At 53.5% G+C, this 20,703-nt stretch overlaps 1 protein-coding gene across 11 annotated transcripts in view; it reads left to right on the top strand.

The window, feature by feature from the left end:
* Nucleotides 1-20,703, top strand: part of RBFOX3 (RNA binding fox-1 homolog 3) — a 499,416-nt gene that overhangs the window by 157,347 nt on the left and 321,366 nt on the right. For all 11 annotated transcript variants that reach the window (XM_059998381.1, XM_059998379.1, XM_059998376.1 and 8 more), the window contains exon 2: nt 6,085-6,227. The gene's annotated coding sequence lies outside the window, so the exon portion shown is untranslated. The remainder of the gene's footprint in view (nt 1-6,084; nt 6,228-20,703) is intronic.

Raw genomic sequence — 20,703 nt, 5'->3', positions numbered from 1 at the left:
TTCACAAGAGTGGTTTAAAAATGGGAGGAGGAGATTCATTTATTCAGAATATTACATATCCCCTATAATCTTTACTACTGAAATGAGATGCTTCACATTCTTCTCTTGGTTAAAGAAATAGCAAGTTTCGCTTTCTTAGCTTGAGTCCCATTTTAAGCTCTGATTTTGGTTATTAGCTCATGTTTTGGGGGAAGCAGACTGAGAAGGAATTGGTGTGATGAGAAATCGAGGGGAACGCCGCCAGCATCTCTGAAAGATGCCTCGAGAGAGATTGAAGAGAGAAGATGGGAGAAGGGATGCTGGCACACAGGGAGGAGCGGGTTTCAGAGAAAAATAAGGAAGGAATACAGTGCCTTGCTGAACTACAAAGCAGGCAAATGAATGAGGACTCCACGTTTTAACGAATGGGTACAGTTAGCAGGATAAGCAGCTCTGTTTGGTTTGGAAATTTGGATGGTTTTTAAAAACGAAAACCGAATCCCTGCCATTACTTTGAATTTTTTCCCAGTTTTATTGAGATATAATTGACATATATAACTTTGTATTTGTTTAAGATGTACAACACAATAATTTGATATTTGTATTTACTACAAAATGATCACCCTAATTAGTCTGGTTAACATCCATCACCTCACATAGTTACTTTTTTTTTCTTGTGATGAGAACTTTTAAGATATGCTCTTAGCATCTTTCAAAAGCATATCTGTAGCACTGTTAACTAGTGTCACCATGCCGTGCATTACACCCCCAGAGCATATTCATATTATAACTGGAAGTTTGTCCCTACTGACCACCTTCACCATTTCCCCCACTCCCCACCCCCTGCCTCTGGTAACCACCAATCTATTCTCTGTTTCTATGGAAAATCTGTGCCATTACTCTGAATTTCTTTTACTTTCTGCCAGGCAGAACTGGAGGACTAAAAAGCTCCATTTTCTGCAATGAAATGCAGCAGAAAGGTGTGATGTGGGAAGAAAAGCCCATTTCTAAGATATGTATGTTGAGTCCTCTGGGATTCTGCTGATGCCATTTCTGGAGTCCCTTTGGGAAGCCACACAAGAATGCAGGCACATCTCTGGCAATGTTTGTATCCTCATTAAAACAAACAAAGTACAACAAACTCCCCAAAACTTGATTTCTGAAGATTTCAGAGTCCTTTGGGAAAACCTTTGCCGTAAGCAATGGGGTCCCCTATACTCCATCCTGCCCCCCCTTAGGCGGCTCCTGGGGTCCACAGCTGACCTTTATGAAGAGGCCTGTGGCTCTAGGGGCCCTGAGAGGTCATTTGACTACTTGAGGCATTAGGAGAAAATGCGTCTGATTTAGCAAAGCCTTCGGAATGTATTATCCCTGTGCCTCTGGGGGGAGCAGGTCAGGTGATATTCCAGACACCACACCTCTTGGAACCTCCGGCTCCTGGGTCTGTGTCTGCACGCAGTAGGCTCTTCATACGATGGGGCAAAGGGTCAGAGCCATTCATTTGGCTTGTCCTGGGTCACACAGTATGTCGGAGATGGGGCTGGAGGAGAACATGCTCCAAACTGTTCCACCCCAATGCCCCAGAGTCTCCAGGAATGTCACCCAGTCTGTCATGGAGGGCAGCGACTATGTGCCTTGTTCCAAGGAGGAGACGAAGGGATCCCGAATTCGAGACCTGCACTTGCAGGGCTGCACATGCCCAGAGGGGACGCTGTTGTCTTAAAGAGCCTCCCCGCACCCCCACCCCCACCCCAACCCACAACGGTGCGCATGTGCTGGCAGCGGACCCAGAGAGGGCACTACAGGGAGGGCTCCATGTTAGCTCATGGGCTGTCTCTGCTTCTCTGTGTTGCCTCAACCCAAGTCCTGTAAATAAAAACACATTCTCAGGTGACCTGTACTTTATAAAGGACTGTTGTCGTCCCAGTCTGTCTGTGAGCCCTAAAGTCCAAGTGCACCTTTCTCTTGGAGATCTGGAAGCAAATCCAGAATATCTGCTTGGCTGCTGGGCCTTCTCTCTGCAAGAGAAGCTGTGAGTGCGAGGGGCTTGTGTGGGCCCGGATTGCTGGCTTTGCTGTGTAGAACGTGAAGGTCATTCTACCTCTGGGAGTCGGAGACCATCCCGCTGATAGACCCAAATTAAGAACAGTTAATTCCATGTGTTGGTTTTAAGGTTGGCTGGGAATTTTAATGAGAAACGTTACTCCCCTGCATACTGGTCAACCGGATGTGCCTTCCTCTTCTTCTTTGTCATTGTTCACTTACTGACTGAGCACCTACTGTGTGCAGTACTGGGCCAGGTACCAGGAGCCATGTTGAGCAAAGATCAACACAGGTCTGCCCTTATGGGACTACGTTCAGTCCTATTTCAGTGATGATGATGATGATGATTCAGCCAGGTTCTCCCCCTCCTTCCCTCCCCCCTGCCTCCCTCCTCCAGTCCCTTCATCTCTCCCCACCTCCTCACTCCCCTCCCCGCTTCCTCCTGGACCCCTCTGCTCAGCCCCTCGGGACAGAGTCCAGCTGCACGGTGGGCAGAGGACAGGGGCCCTCAGAGAGGAATGGAGGGGCTGACTGCCCAGTCCCTGGCTGTGTAACTACTCATCAGAAGAGTTGGAGTTTGAGGGTGGCCAGAGGACCTTGTCATCCACACAAGTCTGTTCTTGAAGGAGCCTCCGCTGGGGCCTGTGCCCCTTTCTGTGTTGGCTTATTTTTTGCAGAAGATACCTTTTAAAAGCCCAGGTGTTAATTTTTCCATCTTCTCTCCCCAGTGGCAAGAATCCAACAGGAGGCCTTTTGGGGCCGGAGCACAAAAGGCAGCCCCCAGCTTCCTGCCTCCTTGGGAGCAAAGCTGGGAGCCGGGCTGGCTCAGCAGCTGCCGTGGGCTGGAGTAGTCAGACTGGGCCACAGGCCTGGGAGACTTCAGTTCCCAGCTGAGATGTGGGGAAGCAGGCAGTGGGAATGGGCTCTTTACTGCCCTCTGAGACTCAGCCCTCCCTCCCGCCCAGGCTCCCTGCCCTCGCCCTTGGCACTTTCCAGATCCAGGGCCTTCTGTATATCACATCTCCAGCCTTCCTGGGATGTAAGCCTCTGTCAATCCCCAAATTATTTTGAGGGCACCCGCCACTAATGCCAGGGGTGTGGATCCTGAAGCAGGTAGGGGGAGCAGGGAAGAGTCCTGGCCCACAGTGAGCCCTTGCGCCCTGGTGACCCTGGGGTTCTGGAATGGGTGTGGGCAGCGGTGGGGGTGGGGCCGCAGAATCCTCCCCCTCTGCCTGCCTCCCTGCAGTGGGAGGGGCGAGGAGGCCTCGCAGATTGCAGGGCAGCAGTGGGAGGCCCCTGCCTGCCTCCTGCGCAGGGTGTGCTCTGGCAAAGCCTGGAACCACGGGTGCCTGGCACCGAGCTTGGTACATGGTCGGGCGCAAGAAATATAATTCCGAGAATGAGGAAGACGCAGATCGCTCCTGCGACCTAGCCAACCCTTTTGCCTCAGAGCCCAGAGTCCGAGATGACAGGCTATAGCCTTGACCCTGAGCCTGGCCCTGGGCAGGCTTGGCCTTCTGCTCTTTTCTTTTTGCCTTATCAACGGAGCCAACCTTGTGGGCCTTGAGAGAGGCATCTTGGCGACTTCATTGCTTGGCCTTTTGCCTCCACCCACGCTGGGCTCTGTGGGCAGGATGGGACCAGTTCCTTCCCCTGGCATCCCGGGAGCTGGGGCGCCCCATCTGGGTGAGCCCTGTGGTCCCTGAAACTGCGGGCCTGGCTTCTGCTCTGTGGGTGATGGATGGTGTTTCCTACTGTGGAGTGAGGGAAAATGTGCCACTGCAATCAGGGACAAGCTATTAGATAATCTCCCATTCAGCTCGGGTGGAGGAAAACAAATGAAGCGGGGAGAGGGGCCCCCCTCGGGCCCTGGCCCTGCTCTCGGCAGGCACTGCGTGTGGGGCAGAGTTAGGGCGCCAGGTGGGTGGGGGATGTGGAGACATTTGCCCCTGGAGAAGGTGGCCTGGATTTGGGGATCGTCCATAACGATCAGGGTGCTGGGGACTGGAGGAGTTTGGGGGCATCCCTTGGATTCTTACTGCCTGTCCCCCCTATTTTTGCGCCCTTTCCTTTGTCACTTTCTTGCCCAGGTTTGGGTACCGGGGACACGGGGGTGGTGCCTGGCTGGGGAGCATCCACAGCCCTACGTGGCTCCTGTTCCAGCGGGTCTGGGAGAAAATGAACAGCAGCCCTTGCCTTTTATGCCGGCTGCTGAGAATCACGCGGTTAGTTGTAAGAGAAGCCAGCCTACCTGCCTTCTAGCCCCGCCACTGGGGTTACCACCTGGAGCCGCCTCTACCTGGGCTCCCTCCACTTCCGCCTGAGCCCCTCTTTCTCCCCCAGCCCCTCCCCCAGCCAGCCCTCTCATTGCATTTAGCCCACTGACCTAGGAGAATCAGATCACACACTTGTTTCTCCCCTTGAAAAGTGGCCTGTGGAGCTCAGGGCTGTTCCTGGCCTCTCCCATGCCCAGCTCCTGGCTCTGTGCATGGCACGGATGGTCACTGGAAAGGCACATGTGCCCGGGCATGTCTCTGCAGTTGGCAGCGCTCTGTGAGTTTGGCCCTGCCATTTGGGATGGGGCAGTGCTCCCTTAAGTAACCAGATTTTAGAAAAATAAAAAAACTGGTAATTTTTTCTTTATTATTTTAAAAAATCTCTGTTGTGAGATTTGTGGGGATGTGCCAATGGGGGCCTTTCCACTGGAGGTGGGGTGGGGCAGAGCTCAACCATTCCCTGGACAACATGATCTCACAACCCTGGCCCAAAGCCAGTCTCTGCAGGATGAGCAGAATGGATCCCCTAAATGGTTTTGTGTCCTGTTTGCCTGATGGCACTCACACTCGGTTAGAGTAAATTAAGCAAAAAAAAAAAAAAAAAAAAAAATTCAAGGCCCAGGTGCCTCCTACCCCTGCAAAACCCAACCGGACACCACCAACAAAATGAACAGAAACAACCAGCTCCCTTCTGTTTCCTGGGAATTCCTGCTCTAGAGACTGACACGGGAGGCTCTTCTAAGTAAACCTAAGAGTGTGAAACAGGAGAATAAAAGGGGGGGGGTGGTTCTTTCATTCATTCATTTATTCACTCGAATACTGAGTGAGCTCCAACGATGTGCCAGGCATGTTCCAGGCCCTGGAGATGGAGTTGAATAAAACAGATCAAGTGCCCGCAGGACGCTGGTGTTCCGGGGTGGGAGAGGGGCAAAGAAAGACCACAGGAAACAAGTGCATTTGTGTGACACCAGATTCGATAATTTCTGGGAAATTATCCGTGTAACAGCTGGTGCAAAGGCTTGATGTAGGGGGGATGCAGGTGCTTGAATGTGGAGGGACAGCCAGGAGGCCCAGGGGCTGCAGGGGGTGGGGAATGGTTGGAGGAGGGGCCAGTGGTGCAGCAGGAGGCCAGACTGCTTAGGGTCCTGTGGGTAGAGGAGGATTTACCCTGAAGTTATGCACCCATGGGCCCCGTGTAAGACCCTACATCTTACTTTTGCATCCACCATCTTGTCTTATTTTCTTAGAAAGCCCCCTAAATCGTATACGCTTCAGAGTCCGCAAACCTGGGTTGACCCGGCTTGCAGGCAAATCTGGGTGTTTCCTCCCAGTGAAGTAGGACACGTTTGGAGGGATGCATCAGGAGAGTGAAATCACCTGAGGAATCTGTTAAAAAGAGAGGGACAAGGCAGTTGCCGCGGTGGTGGCAGTGATAGGTCCTGGAATCTGAACTGGGTGAGGCGGGAAGTAAGAGCAGGAGAGGGCATGAGACAAGGTGGTTTGGGACCAGCACAGAGGGGTCAAAGAATTGCAGGGCTCAGGGCTCCACAGCAAGAGAGCTGGGCAAGCAGCAGAGGACGTCACACCCCAGGCAGCAGTTGGGTTCTAATGATTTGTTTTCCACAAGGTTCCCCTTATTCCCCTGGGGTGTGATCCCTGGTGGCAACCAACTGGCCTTGAAGCTGCTCTCTCTTCTCTTGTTTATTAACACCAATGTTCGTTTCATATCAAAAAACGGATGTTTGCTCCAAAGGCATTTAACCTTTTTTCTTTTCTTTTCCTTCAGGTTGGAAGCCTGTCTCTGAGATCCTGAAGCTTTTCCTGCTGGTACTCGCCTTCCCTAGTAACCCTCCACCCCAAGAGAGTCCCAGAAAGAACCCCAGGGGGCCTCCTTGCTACCGCACAACAGACCTCACCTTCCACTACCAGGTAAGGCGCCACCTGCCCACCACACCCATCCTCGGAGTTTGCACTTGTGGTGGAAAAACATCTTAATGCGGCGATTTTATTTTACACGAGGGAATTGCAGGGACCTTCTTCTGCTGGCTCTGGTTTGCTGATTGTGGTGTCTTCTGTGGCTTCAGGGAGTAGGATAGGGAGAATCAGCAGATCCCCAGGAATGCCTTGGGTGGGATTTTGTAAGGAGTGGCTGCTGAAATCCATCAGCCTGGCCGTGAAGTTGTTATCCCAGGAAGGAAGGTGGACAGGGTTGTGTCCATTGTCCAGTGTCAGCACAAAATGCCTAGAGGCCAAGGTCGGGGTCTGACCCTCCCCTGCACGGTTCCGTGTCCTGCTGTGCACATTCCCCTGTAACCATTGATGGGCTCTGATGCCTTCATCTGGCTCTAGAGGGGACTCGGTGATTGCCCTGTTCCCCCCTCCGGTGGCTGGACTGTACTTCAACCCTGGCACTCGCCACCTAGAGTTATTGGCAGACCCCAGAGGCTTAGGGCCCGTCCTCCCACAAGACTGCCCCACTTCAGCTGCAAGTCTCAGGGCCACTTGCACTTCTGACCACTGGCTACAGATTCGAGGGTTCCTACAACCCCCTCAGTTTTGATAATTTGTTAGAACAGCTTGCAAAGCTCAAGAAAGTGCTATACTTACAAGTAGTTTTATTATAAAGATACACATAGGAGGGGTCTGGGAGGGCGCCGGACAGACTTGGAGCCTCATGCCCTCTTCCGATAGAGTTAGGGCAGCTCACCCTCCCAGAACATCCATGTGTGTATCAACCACCAAGGTCCCGAGCTTTGGGTGTCCAGAGTTTTACTGGGGTCTTATTATGTCATTGGCCACGTGGTTGAACTCAGTCTTTAGCAACTCTTCCCTCCCCTGAGGTGGGAAGTGAAAATACCAAACCTCTAACCAGTACCCCTTCCTTGAAGCTATCTGAGGGTGTACCTGAGTCACCTGGTTAGCATAAAGTCAGCTGTGGTCTGAAGGGACTTGAATATCAAAAGGCACTCCCATCTTTCAGGAATTCCATGGGTTTTAGAGGTTACCTCTCAGGTACCAGGGACAGAAACCAGAAAAATTCGTTATTACACCCGTGCAGCCCCGCTCCCTGCTGAGAAAATGCGCAAAGCTGGTGGGTCCATGTCATCCAGGGCAGGAAAGACCAGAGCCCCCATACCCCATAGTCGGAAAGATACCAACAAGAATTCTGCAAAGAGACCGGAACACAGGCTGGTCTCTCTAATGCTCCTTAAAAGATGCCCATTTTAGAATCCATGGAATCAGATTCTACAGACGACACTGGTGGATCTCCAGGAATGCACTGCTTGTGTTCTTTTCGTGACGCAAATCGATTATCTTCCTGCCTCAGAGCATTTGGGTCCTTTTCTTCAGTGGGCTGGTGGGTCCACTGACTGGTCTGCATTCAGTCATCCAACCATTCCTGAGCCCCTCCAGGTGCCGAGCCCAGGTGTGGGTCTGGAGATGCAGTAGAGACACACCAAGTTCTTGCCCTCGTAGTGTTTATCTTCTAGCGGGGACGTGGAGGGTAAACAGATGCTTATTTAGAGCAACGTCAGGTAGTGACACGGCTATGAAGAAAATGAGGTGGGCGGGGGTAATTGAGAACCGTGGAGGCTGCTGAGCACGCAGGCAGTCAGGGCGGCCCCGGGTGCTGGTGTGAGCATAGGTTGAAGGAGGCCACCTGGCAGAGCTCTGAGGGCAGAGGTCCAGGCGGGGGAGCGGCAAATACAAAGGCCCTGAGGCAGTGACGCACAGGCACATTGGAAAAGCAGCAGGAAGGCTGGTCTGCCAGGGTGGAGTGGGTGAGCAGGGCATGGAAGGAGGTGAGGTAGAGAGTGACCAGGCTACGTTCAGAAGCTTTTAGGTCAGGGTTAAGGATTTTGGATTTTGTCTTAAGGATGGTAGGAGCCATTGAAGGGCTCTGGGCAAGGGATGAATGACCTGATTTGAGTTGTATGAAGATGACGTTGCCTTCTGGGTGGGGGACAAACAGGGAAGGGAGGTCAGAGCAGAAGCAGGGGGACCAGCAAGGAGGATGCTCCTTCTCCCAGGGAAGGGTGACTGTGCCGTGGACCTGGGATGAGAAAGGTGTGGGTCTGGGGACGTGTTGGAGATGAGTATGTTGAACAACCCCTCTTCTACGCTGAAATCATGCTGTCATTCCGTTCCCTAAACCACTGGAGACCACTTAGAGAGCCCGGAAAGGAAGAACATATGCCCCAGACCACACTGGGACAGAGGAGCAAGTCCTCATGACCGATCAGAAAGTCTCAATCCCCCAGGACCTTCTGAAGCTTCCTCTCTGGGGCTCCTCACAGCGTTGCCATAAAACCAGTGCCAGGGTGCCATCCTCCGCAGCCCCTTCGTCACTCGTCACTGCACGCACCGAGATACCAGCCTTGCCAGCTCTCTGAAGCACCCTCACTGGACACATGATTTGGGGCTGACCTCAGCGTAAGCCAGATAACCCCTAGGGTCATGCACCATCCCCTTAATCTCAGGCTCCTGGTTCTGAGCAAGTGCACCTGGCTCTGTCCCTGGGGGAAGGGCAGCAGGGTGCCCACATCCTGAGGGCAGGTGACTGTGGATCAGCTCTGTGATCCCTCGGAGGGTACTTCTCCTTGCTGCCTCCTTGAAGGAGGCTGCAGGCCCCAGCCTCGCCTTTCTGTGGGTTTGAGAACGAGCATTCTCCTCAAAAGGTAAATCCTTGGTGTTGTGGAAGCTGAAAGCACTAGACTGGCCGATCCCGATGGCAGGGCCGGGAATTTGGGGCTCAGAGGAGGGCTACGCAAGCTCCTTTCCACCCGGAGCGGCTTCTGGGTACACACGCCCTTTCTGTCCCCTTGTGGCTTCCGAAGGCATGCTTAGGGAATGTGCATCAAGGGTCTTCTCCCTCCCAGTGGGGTGAAGCCCAGGGGAGAGAAGCATCGAAGGGAAGACCCTCACGTCCCGTTCACCCTGAGCAGCATTGAAGCCTGCAGAGGCAGCTGGGCCCTGTGTATCACCTTCTGATCACCTTCAGGTGGGTGGTGGGTCTGAAGGGAGAGGGCCAGGCACATTGATCAGCGGTCAGGCGTGCCGGCTGCTGAGCCCCTGCAGACACCCTCCCACCCAGTGGCGGTGCTCCCACTCTCCTCAGTGGGATCCAGATGCAGGCTTCAGAGGGGGCTGCCAAACCCACCCTCCAGGTGCCCCCATGCTTCCAGAGCTGAGGCTGAAAAGAAAATGAGGCATGGGGCAGCAGGCATCCCATCTGGTTTCTCTCCCCCAGGGGCCCCCTCATCCGTGACTTAATCACCTTCAGCAGGAACAGGCGTTTTGGAGACAAGTCGACCTGGGGGATGGAGGTTTGGGGGATGATGGTGCTGGGGAGAGGCGCCAACACAGGCACGTATGGAGCCCCTGCATATATACGTCTTCCATGCCCTCTCGCAGTGGAAGGTTGCCTGGAGAAAGTGCTCCCTAGGGGTACTCTGGGATCGGTGATGGAGAAACTGCACAGAAGGGCACACAGGAGCTTCTGCTCTGGTGAGCAGGCTGTTCCAGCTCCTGTGGCATGTGGGACTGTCTAGTGTAGCTCCCCATCGCTGCAGACGCATCCTCGATGGAGCCCTGGGGTCAGGTGGGGGCAGGAAGGGGTCAGAGGAGGGCGCGGGAGGAAGCTGTTTCCTCCCAAGACATTGTTCCATCCCTGGCTCCCTTCCTCTGCCTTGGAAAGGGTCCCATAAATTACATCCCATTCTGAGGCTCAACCTTTAAATATGGATTTGATTTGGATTTTACTGTAAGTTCTGAGTCCTTATTAAAAACATGGGTGGAAATTTATCTGCTGCAAAATGAGATTTGTCTCTTATGTGCAGTGGCAGAAGCCAGGGACAGATGCGTGCTCTAGACCAACAGGGCAGGACCCGCCTGCCAGTATCCAGAACAGAAACTCGCAGTGGGCATCACACACTCTTCTATCCGCGACCCTCCCCTTTCTCTCTCCCCTCCCCGTCGCCACTCTCATTGGACGGTCTGACTCCTTCCAACCCTCCGTGCTGTGCGTCACGGTCACTCAGACAGAGCAGAGGGCACAGCTGGCTGTTCCTTCTCCAGATGTTTTTTGGGGTGGGGGAGCACCTTTGTTCTGGAGCTGAGAGATGGACAAAGTCTTCTGCTCTGACCTCTGGCCCCTCAGAGGGTGCTCCTAAAACCTGCAGGGGCGAGAGAAGGGGAAAGTCCACACCCAAGAAGAATGGCTTTGGGCTGGGCCAGTCGCACTTTTTCAAGTACAGAGGAGAGCGCGTGGCCGAAGCGGGGGCTGCCCCACGCGTGTTGGGTCAGGCGTGAGCGTGTCGTGGCTGTGCAGCTAGCACTTCAGGCTGTTGTCCCCCCCCAACGATATTAGAGCCCATCTGTCTACCCCAGTTCCCAGCCTAGGGGATGGACCCCTGAGCGGCAACATGCGACTTCCCATAAATCATTCCCGAATGAGCGTGCTTCCTGCACCATCCATCACGCTCGTCTCTTGTCTGCTTGTTTTTAAAAGCTGTTAAACTGGAATCCATCACATGGCACCCTCGGGGGGCCAAGCCGTAGCAAAGCCTGCCCGCATCAGCAATATTAATGCACACAGAGCTTTCTAGAGCATCGAGGTAAATGTCTCCCCGGTGGTGTGGAGAGGGAGAGCGTGACTTTATCTAGTTACACCAGAAGCTAATGGGATGTTTCTCTGACACTTGCAGTTATTACATTCCTGCCACGCATGAGGAAGTCCCGGTGGCTGCTGGGTGGAACAGGTAATACGCACCTGAACGATGAGGCTGGTGTTTCTCCCTTCTTGCAGAGGCATCTTATTTGCTTCTCATGCCTGATATTTTAATTTGAAGACTTTAGCTTGAGCCAGCTTTTGAAAGGAAAGATGAGTCTTTCTAGAAATACCTGTGGTTGCTCTTCTATTGCTAAACGTGTTTGGAAAAGAAGACTTGGGAGAGCGCTGAGGTCAGCTTTAATCCTTCCTTCTGAACATTTACTACTAGAACACGTTCTGGGGATGCGCCCATGAGGAAGGGGGAAGAGTCTGGAACCCTCTCCTTATATTCATTCTCTCCCTATCTCTCTCTCTCTGTCTCTCTTTCTCTCTCTCCCCTCTCCTTTCCTCTGATTGCGTGGGGAAGGCCTGGACCCTGTTTCTCTGTGGCTGGAATCTTCCAGCCTCTTTAACATTCACTAGTGCCAGGTTTGCCTCCAAGAACCCTTCTTTCTGTCCAAGACAGGTGTCACAAACCTCGGTGGCACTGGTGATATGCTGTCCCATCTGCTTTTGGTTTTTTGCTCTCCTTTTCTTTGCCTCATGTTTGTTGGTTGAAGGATGAAACCGCTTATTGGCACTGGTGTGACATCTTTTTAAAAATGGGAGAACAGGCCAGTATTTTTTGTTGGTGACCTTTGAACTCTGGGAGTGAGCAACCCAGGAGGCTGGGCGGGTGGCGGAGGGTGCTGTCAGAGCACCCCCTCGGCGACGGCGACGGGGCTGTCCAATTAGAGCCCATTAGTCACTCAGTGTGTTAAAGCATTAAGAACAATTAAGGGTGAGAAGAGTTTCCAGATGTAGCTTCAGCTCTGGGGCTGGAAGGGAAGCAATGCTGGCTGCTCCCAGGATGGAAATAGTCTGAGAAGAGTGGCAGGGATTGGCAGCCGTCTCATCAGAGCCCAGGGCTTTGAGATGGGGAACCTGTGTGTGTGTGGGGGGGCTCCAGATTCAGATGCTCTGTGGGCGAGTCCTGGGGCTGTGGCAACAAAGGACCACAAAACGGCGGGCCTTGAAACAACAGATATTTATTCTCTCACACTTCTGGGGGCTGGAGGTCTGCAATCAAGGTGCCAGCAGGGCCCGTTCTCTCTCCAGATTCTGTGGTCACTGGCAGCCCTCGGCGTTCCTTGGCTGGCAGACACATCATTCCAGTCTCTGCTTCCGTCACCACGTGACTTCTCCCCTCGGTGTCTGTCTGTCCCTGAGTCTTGACACACCGTGCCCCTCTGTGTATGTCCAAGTTTCCCTCACTTTATGAAGACTCCGGCTGTGGATTAGGGCCACCCTACTGCAGGAGGACCTCCTCTTAACTTGATCACATCTGCAAAGACCCTAAGTCCAAGTAAGGTCACAGTTACAGGTACTTGGGGTGAGGATCTCAAGATATCCTTTTGGGGGGACACAATTCTACCTACTGTATCCGCCAAGACTACCGGGGAGGAAGGTGAGCCCAGACACCGTGAACTCTGCTTGTCCCCCACCCAGAAGTACCATCATTAGTCATTTTAAAGACAATGATAAGAATGTACCCATAGGCCAATTAGGAAGGCCAGAACCCTCAAGCTATAAGAGGGGCTTCTTGAAAACCCCAACCCAAGGTCATAGGTCCTCTGTAATTCAAGGGGGGGCAGCAGTGCCGGGTGCTTTTGGCTGAGGTCCTTTCTGTGTCATCAGTCCACTGTTGAGACTGGTCTTGAGAGCAAACTAAAAGTAAACAGTTCCTGCCGCACGTCTTGGGAGCTGTTTCAGAACCGGGCCAGTGAGGGTCTCCCTGGAGGCTTGGGAGGCCCAAAGGAAGGGATGCGAAGGTGAGGGAGAGAGGCCTCGGGGGAAGGAGGTGGGCGGCACGTAGCAGCGCTGGGGGTTAGAAATGTGGAGGCTCTGAAGCCTGAGGAGTGCAGCAGGCTACCGGAGGATGAAGTGCGGGAGTGAGAATCCAGGACTGGGGGAGGCCAGTAGAGAAAGGAACAAAGGTGTCAGGGGACGAGGGGGAGCTGAGGCTGCAAACGGCCTGGTACCAGCTGCACTGAAGTCTACGGATACCAAAAGTCCAACATGGGTGGGGCATCCTCCTCGGAGAACGGAAAACGCCGTCCGCAGTCACCTTCATGTGCACGTGGTGCATCTTCCCGTGAGATTACGGGCCATCGGTATCAGGGCCATGTCATCTGGTCCGAGCTGTAAAAGATTATCACCAGCAACAGCAGCAGGCAGGTGCGTGGAGAGGAGGGAGGGACAAGTTTTTGTGTTTCAGCGTGCTATGCTGACACACTTGTGCACGCATCACGTGCAGTTCCTGTAAAGGACTTCGGGCTTCAAGGACAAGTCCTGGACAGAGACGTGTGAGAGGTTCTACATGGATTTGTACAAATCCACTGATTCGAGATTCAAAATGGGCTACTGGGGGCCATGAGGGTTTGTGAGCCGACCTAACCCGGAAGTTGACGTGTGCTTGCTGGTCCCACTGCCGGACGGGCACTGGCCTAGGCCCCTGGGTCTGATTCCATAGAAGCCTTACTTTGTTCTTCTGCGTTGACGTGGCAGTGAACTCCCCTCAAAGGGCAAACAGATGAGTGGGGATTTTTATGGATTGGGAGAAAATTATTTTTTTTATCCGATTTGCAAGGATACATTAAGTATTCCCAGGCCTGGTGTTTTCAAAGACATCGGTGTTCTGAGGGGCAAAGAACAGAAAGAGTGTCAGCAAATGCCTCAGGAAGAAAAATTCATTTAGAAGTAGAGGTCGAGACAAGCTTAACTTTAGTGGGGGGTGTGTGCGGAGTGGGGGGAGAAAACATGGAGGTGGAACAGAATCCTTTTTCTCTTTTTCCTTGAGGCGGGAGAGGAGGTGACGCATGGACAGATGGTGTTTTGAGTGACCTTGTGTCGCTGAGTGTGGCTGGGTAACTGCTGGAATTGCAGGAAGCTCGCAGGGTGTGGCCACCTGCAGCTACCGGTGGGGGTTCATCAGGATGCCAGCATCCCAGAAGGACCTGGAAGCAATCAGAAGACAAACCCAAGTTCAACAAAGATCAAACAGCACACTCATGAAACAGCCTCCCGTGGGAGACGCCCCTGGGCCTGGAGCCTCTAAAGCAGTACGTGGGGCTTGGATATTGGTCCAGCTGACGCATGTTTCAGGTATCTTAGCCGAGGTCCTCGTCTCTGTTAATCCTCACGATGACCCTGTAAGCTAGGTTCCCTGAGGAAACTGAGCTACAGAGGAATGGTTAGCACGGGGCCATCTAGAATTTGATCCCACAGCTGCTCCCTGGTGACAACACTGGCTCACGTGTCTCTAGGATCCAAATCAGAGCTACTCAGAGTGAGGTCCAAGAACCAGTGCCTGCCTGTGAGCTGCTGCCCTGGTCTCTGCAAGATGAGGATGGAAGTATTCATTTAGAACCTTTTACAGCCAATGTGAAAGAGCAGTTTTCTGTCCGATTTTGTGTCTACTGAACCTAATAATAAGAAATTGGGCTTTGTATTTTGTATGTCTTTTTATTCCATTCTTCCAGTAATCCCATTTTTATAGCTTTAAAAAACAAAAACCCAAAATGTAGGTCTGCAGTAAATTGGAAGTAAAAGAGTGAGTTCTTTGCCACAGGGTTTGAGAAGCACAGATACAGAGGATACATGAGTCAGCTCACAAAACTGGTGAAGTTTGAATAAACTCTGTGGCTGACTGGTGTACCCAGAGCAGCATCCTTGTTTGGAATGTGGTCATGTGTGAGGGTGCATTCGTTTACTTGGGCTGCCATGACGAAGTGCCCCAGACTGCGTGGTAAAGGCAGGCATTTTCAGGAGGCATTTTCGCTGAGGCAGGTACAAGCCTTATTTTATCTTCTATGAAGAAATTAATTTGAGTGAGTTTTTCTCGTTTTCTGAGTCTAAAGGAAGGACTGGTTATAATTTCTTTAATGTGATGGTGCATCCCAGAGGTGGAACATGCACCTGTATGCGGTAGGCTGTGCTCAGGAAAAGGGAGATTAAATGGCTTGTCTTGGATGATAGAGAGCACACAGTATTCCACTGGAGGTATGAATTTTTCCTCTGAAGACTCCAAAAGGGCAGGAATATTAAACCTGCGCCCCTGAAAGACTGGGCATCTGTTGCCAGAAGGGGTCCAAGGAAACCTGACATTTCTTTGATGTCTTGTTATCTTAAAAATTCATGCAGATCTTACGTCTCATCCACGATATGCCCTTGTTGGTTGTGACGTAACAGTCCTATTTCTCTAAAGTACTTCGGCCGAAACGCTTTAGAAATGCTGTATGTGCTTACTCAGCTACCCCCATCTCATCACCATGTTTCCTTGAGGGGCTTAAGGCGGTGGGTGGGGGTGGTGCCCAGGTTTGAGAAGCACTTGGTGGGGATGTGGGGGAAGGGATTCTAACGTGAGGTGCACGTGTGTGTTGGTGGGGCGTGGATTGGATGAGATGAATTTTAATACCATTACCTGTGAAATCTGATGAGCCTCTTTATATAATGCTATGACATTTCATATAGAGGGCCCAGTACACTAGAGATGAGCTACTGAGTGAAGACACCCCACTCCCAATCCCCACCCCACCTCCACCAGCCTGCCAAATTTGCTGGTAACAATCTCTACTCTTTCCTCTGTGTGGGTGGGGTGATGTCTCAGATACACGCATGTTGGCCACTGGGTGTAGGTTGTTGTCTCAGACACACCCATGTTGGCCACTGGGTGTGGGTTGTTGTCTCAGACACACCCATGTTGACCATTGAGGGTGGGGTGATCTCTTGGGCTGGTAACATCCATAGTTAGGATGAAATCCAAGTGTGTAAGTATTCACTCTCCAACGTTTATGGAGCACATTAAGGGCAGGAAACAGCCTGGTGCTGTGGGTCCTGAGCTAAGAATAGGATGGTACAGAGATTGATAAAATACAGCCTGTGGTTGGCAGGACAACCCGCACATGTGTGCAAAATTCTCACACTGAGTTCTTATTTAATCCTCAGGGCACCCTGTGAGATGTGCATCTCACAGGAGCCCAGGTCTGGAGGTATACCTCAGTAAGCAGAGGACCTTGAATCTCTCTCCCCCACCACTTCGTGCATCTTCTCCTGTCTCTGCCCAGCAAGCTGCCCTCCCCCTTACGTGGAACGTTCCTTGGCCCACATTATCACTTCCTGTTGGGAGGAGGGGGAACCCACCAGGAAGCCCTGGAACCTTGAAAGGAACCTGCTTCCTGGGGTCACAGATCTGGCTGTATCCAGCTGTGGGCAGAGGTGGGGAGTCCAGTGTGGCAGGCTCCATGCAGCCCCTGGTGTGCTTGGGGTGGGATCAGACCCAAAGACCAACATATACAACAGAGATCTGGGGAGTGCAAGCAGCAGCCCCCTCCTCCCCGCTGGGAGGTCTGAGAGCAAGTGGCCAGGTCCTCATTGGCAGGACACTGAGACAGGGATGTGGGACAGTTATCCAGGCAGGGGCATGTGGCAGGGCCGGGACTTGACATGGAGTGTGGGCACCCTGCTCCAAGCCCATCTCAGCTCAGGGCTGGTCCCAGGGCCTGGAGGGGCTTTGCAGGACAGAAAGGGAGAGTCATGGGGCCTTGGTGCTGCCAAGAGATGAGCAGAACCCTGGGCTGGAGCCTGCTCCCCACAGATCCAGACCACCTCACTCTTGCCCAGTGAGAATTAGTCCAGGCTTGGACACTTGTCTCTTCAGCCACCACTACACATCAGGGCCCTGGGCCAACCTTTCTGAAATGAACCCCAAAGGAGAATGTACAGAGAAAAAATGCAGGATTTGTTTTGCTGTCTCTCTCTCTCTCTCTTTCTATATATATATAGCCATCCATCCATGTATCTATCTGTATATACATATGTATGTATGTATGTATGTATGTATCTATCAATCATGTATTTATCTATCCATTCACTCACCCATCCATGTATCTCTCATCCATTTATGTATGTGTGTATCCATCCATTCATCCATCGTCCATCCATCTATTCCCACCCACCCCCTCTCTGGAAGTCACTGATTATTTTCATTGCTTACTATTATTATTACAAAGCTGATTTTTAAGCTTCATCCCTTTTTATCTTATAGGGGTGGGAGTATTTCCTTGCTCTGCAGTCTTTCATGCTTAACTAGGGCCTCTCTCAGCTCTCAGGCCTTAGTCAACCAATGAGGCAGAAAAGCTGTGAAGTGGGAAATGAGGATGGAGGGGAGGAAAGCCAGGCAGAAGGTGGAGGGGATGTGGAAATGTGCCCAAAGAGCCTCCTGGAAGGATGGTCAGGACTGACCAGTGACATGTGGCATCTGGTTGTGACATCCAAGGTCTAGCCCCTGACCTGTCCTGTCCCCTCTGGCCCCTCCCTCCCTCCTCGCTGCCCCACCCACACTGCTGCCTCTCTGTTCTTATCTTCCCTGCCCTGCCCCTCCTCACAGCTGGTAAACGTCCAGCTCCTCCTCCAGGCCCAGTGCCGCTGCCATCCCCTCTGTGAGGCCTTCACAGGCCCTCCTGACCTCCCAGGCAGGGCGAATTGCCTTCCACCGTCCCTGACACTGTCCATTCCACAGGAGAGCACGACCACCTAGGTTATGGTTGTCACCTGTAAGGCTTTCTGGTTAGAGCCCTGGACTCAGCTGGGGGCAACCGTGCAATGTCTGGAGATGTTTTTGATTGTCGCGACTAGGGGAGGCTATGAGCGTCTTGTGGCTGGAGGCCAGAGAAGCTGCTAAGCATCCTCCCGTGCACACAGCAGTGCCTACCAACAGAGAATGACCCGGCCCCAGATGCCCACAGTTGGGGCTGAGAAGCTGGGCCAGGTGACGGCTCCAGGGACTGGACTTAGCTCTCGGGTTTGGTGTGCTCGTGGTCCTTGCATCCCCAGTGTCCCAGAGGGCACCTGTCGAGGGGGCGTTCTGCGTCTCCACAGGGAAGGGATGCAGACTGAGTGGTACTGCGGGGGAAGCTGCAGGTGCTGGGCCAGGAGGCGGCAGTATGCACTGTCCCTGGGGTTGGAGAAGGACCTCCTCCAGGGCCTGAGTCCAGGCTCCTGAGTGGGAGACAGGCCAGGCGTGCTTGGGAGCTGCAGGAGAAAACAGAGGCTGGGAGAGCGCGATGGGAGGGGTCCAGTCTGAGAAGGACACTTCCTGGGGACCCTGCTCAAGGTCTCCACGCCGAGCACTCACAGACCTAGTGGAGAGAAACACGGAATTCCGAACAGAGACAAGCCCAGTTAAAGTGGAGCCCGGGAAACCACGTACCAGCTCCCGGAGCCGGCATAGAGCAGGTCCAGGGTAACATTCCCCTTGATGCTGGCGATCGCAGGGCACAGGGCTGGAGGGGAGAGTAGCTCGGTGAACAGGTGTACACAGGCCTTGCTGCCCACCTTGCAGATGGGGAGCCGTCCAGGGCAGAAGTTGCTTGGTGGGTTTTTTAAACCTTTCTATTTCAGGCAGGCAGGGCAGGAAGTGGGGACAGCAGTCCTGGCACCCAACGTCCAACGGGAACATGCTCCGCGGACATCACGTGGCCATGTCCCAGCATCCCGTGTGTGTTCGCAGGACCTTCTAAAGACAGAACAATTGAAAAGGTGTTCGGAGCCTGTGTAATGTTTTCTGCCCTTTCCCTCCTTCCTCCTCTCCTCCGTGCTCCCGCCCAGCTCCTTATTTTCTGCTCTCTCTGGAAATTCCTACACTGGGGAATGAGAGCAGATGAGCAAGTGTGACCTGCTGGCCTCTCCTAACTGTCTTGCGTAGCTGTGCGCCTCCTTCCATCACCGTGGGAGTGAAGGCAGCCCCGTGCCAGGGTTCACAAGTGGCAGTGATGTTACACCGTCAGGAGGTCCCCTGCCAGCTGTGTCCGGAGTCCCTTCTTCCCACCTGGTGCCTGGATCCACATGGACACCGCTCCTTCAATCATCTGAGCTGACCACTCAGACCAGTCCCTGGGCCCAACAGCAGCAGCACCTGCCACAGGAGGAAAAGAACTAAACTGCTTGCTTTCTTCAGGCCATGTGTGTGTGTTGGGGGGTGGGGTGGGGAAGGGCTCTCAGGAGAATGCTCGTTTCTCCTTATATAACAGGCTATTCCAAGCCCACCTTCTGGAAGCACTGGGGCCCTCAGGTTGCACACTTGGGCAGAGAGTCACCTGTTGTCAGTATCTTGGATCGCTGCAGACTGCCCTCCCACGAGGGGACCAGCCTGGGTCTGTGCTCCTTCAGGAGGACAAGGCTTTGTGGTGGGAAACACCGTGCCCCCCGGCCCCCAGGACTCTTCCAGATCACTGGGGTCTGGGGAAGTGGGAGATGTGTCAATCAAACTGTGGTCCACAGGTCTAGTGAAGCCCAGGGCCCGAGGCTGGGGGATGGAGGCTGGCAGCAAGGGCGAGGTCCCACCTGACACCTGAGGGCAGGAAAAGCTGGTCCCAGCACATGGGGCGCAACACACATTCAGAGGAGGCTGGCCTCGGGGCCGTGAACGGTGCTGCAGAGCATCTCCCCACAAGCACATGGGGACCACCCTCCAGATCTGGAAGTGGAACAGACCTCTGGGCTGAAAGATCTGGCTAGGTTATTCCTGGGAGGTATGGGGCACCCAGAATCTTTGCTCGGAGAGAGGTCACTGATGTAGATGCCCCAGCCAAATGGAGAAGGAGAGCTCAAAGGAACGCCTGGTCTCTGCAGGCATTCTGTCCAGGTGACCTGACCCCCACTGCGCAGAGCCAGTGACGCTGTGTCCACCCCCAGGCAGGCAGATGAGAGGCCATGGGAGCTGGAGCCCAGTCATCCACTGAGGGACTCCTTAACGCCCTTCCTTGCTGTGGGTCCAGGGCAGGTCCTGGAGAGGCTGCGCAGCCCAGGTGGAGCCTATGGGGAGGCGCTGGCCTCCGTGTGGCAAAGGTACCAACCACCTAGTTATCATGCAGGGAGTGTTGCGCTTGGAGAAGTTTCGATGTGTGTGTGTGTGTGTGTGTGAGCGCGTGTATGCGCTTGCATGTAAATGTGGGTAGGTGCTGTCCTGACTGATGGCAATTAGCATTTTCTAACGGGAACAGATGTTCGGACTGCCAGGAGGCTGGTACCTAACACCCACGCCGCCATCTGCTCCCCGGGCGGGCAGGGCTGGAGGAAGCGCCCGGCCCGCGGCCCTGCCGTCCGCGCGGTGTGCACTGGGCAGGATTGTGCGAGATTGTCTCTGGAGGGAAGAAAAATAATAATAAAGATGTTTTCAGGGTTATAAATAGTTCATACTGTTTATTATGGGATGGAGCTTTCTCCCTGACGAGCAGCTCTGGTGTCTACGTGGACAGAAGAAAGGGAGGAAAGAAGGGAGGCCACAGTGTTGGCTCTGGAGTCTGGGGGGGTTGGGGGGATGGCCTTGGGAGGCCTCGGCCAGTTGTAATACGTTGAATCAGTTCTTGGTTCAGTGGATGGAGGTGACGGGGAAGGCGGATGAGGGAGAGGGAAGTCAGGGAGGGATCCTCTCCCAGCTTGCTCAGGAATGAGAGACCCTGGGGTCCCCAGGACAGCACAGTCGGTCAGTCGGCCGATGAGGCGGGGGGGGGGGGGCTCGGGGCTGGGCCACATCCTGCTCTCCCTGTCACTGACCGGTGGCCTCACCAACTGGCTGAGCCCTGTATTCTTCAC

Source organism: Delphinus delphis, chromosome 19 (genome assembly GCF_949987515.2).
Source record: "Delphinus delphis chromosome 19, mDelDel1.2, whole genome shotgun sequence".
Taxonomy (NCBI): Eukaryota; Metazoa; Chordata; class Mammalia; order Artiodactyla; family Delphinidae; genus Delphinus; species Delphinus delphis.
Note: the sequence above shows the minus strand (reverse complement) of the source record. Positions and strands in the feature narration are given on the sequence as shown.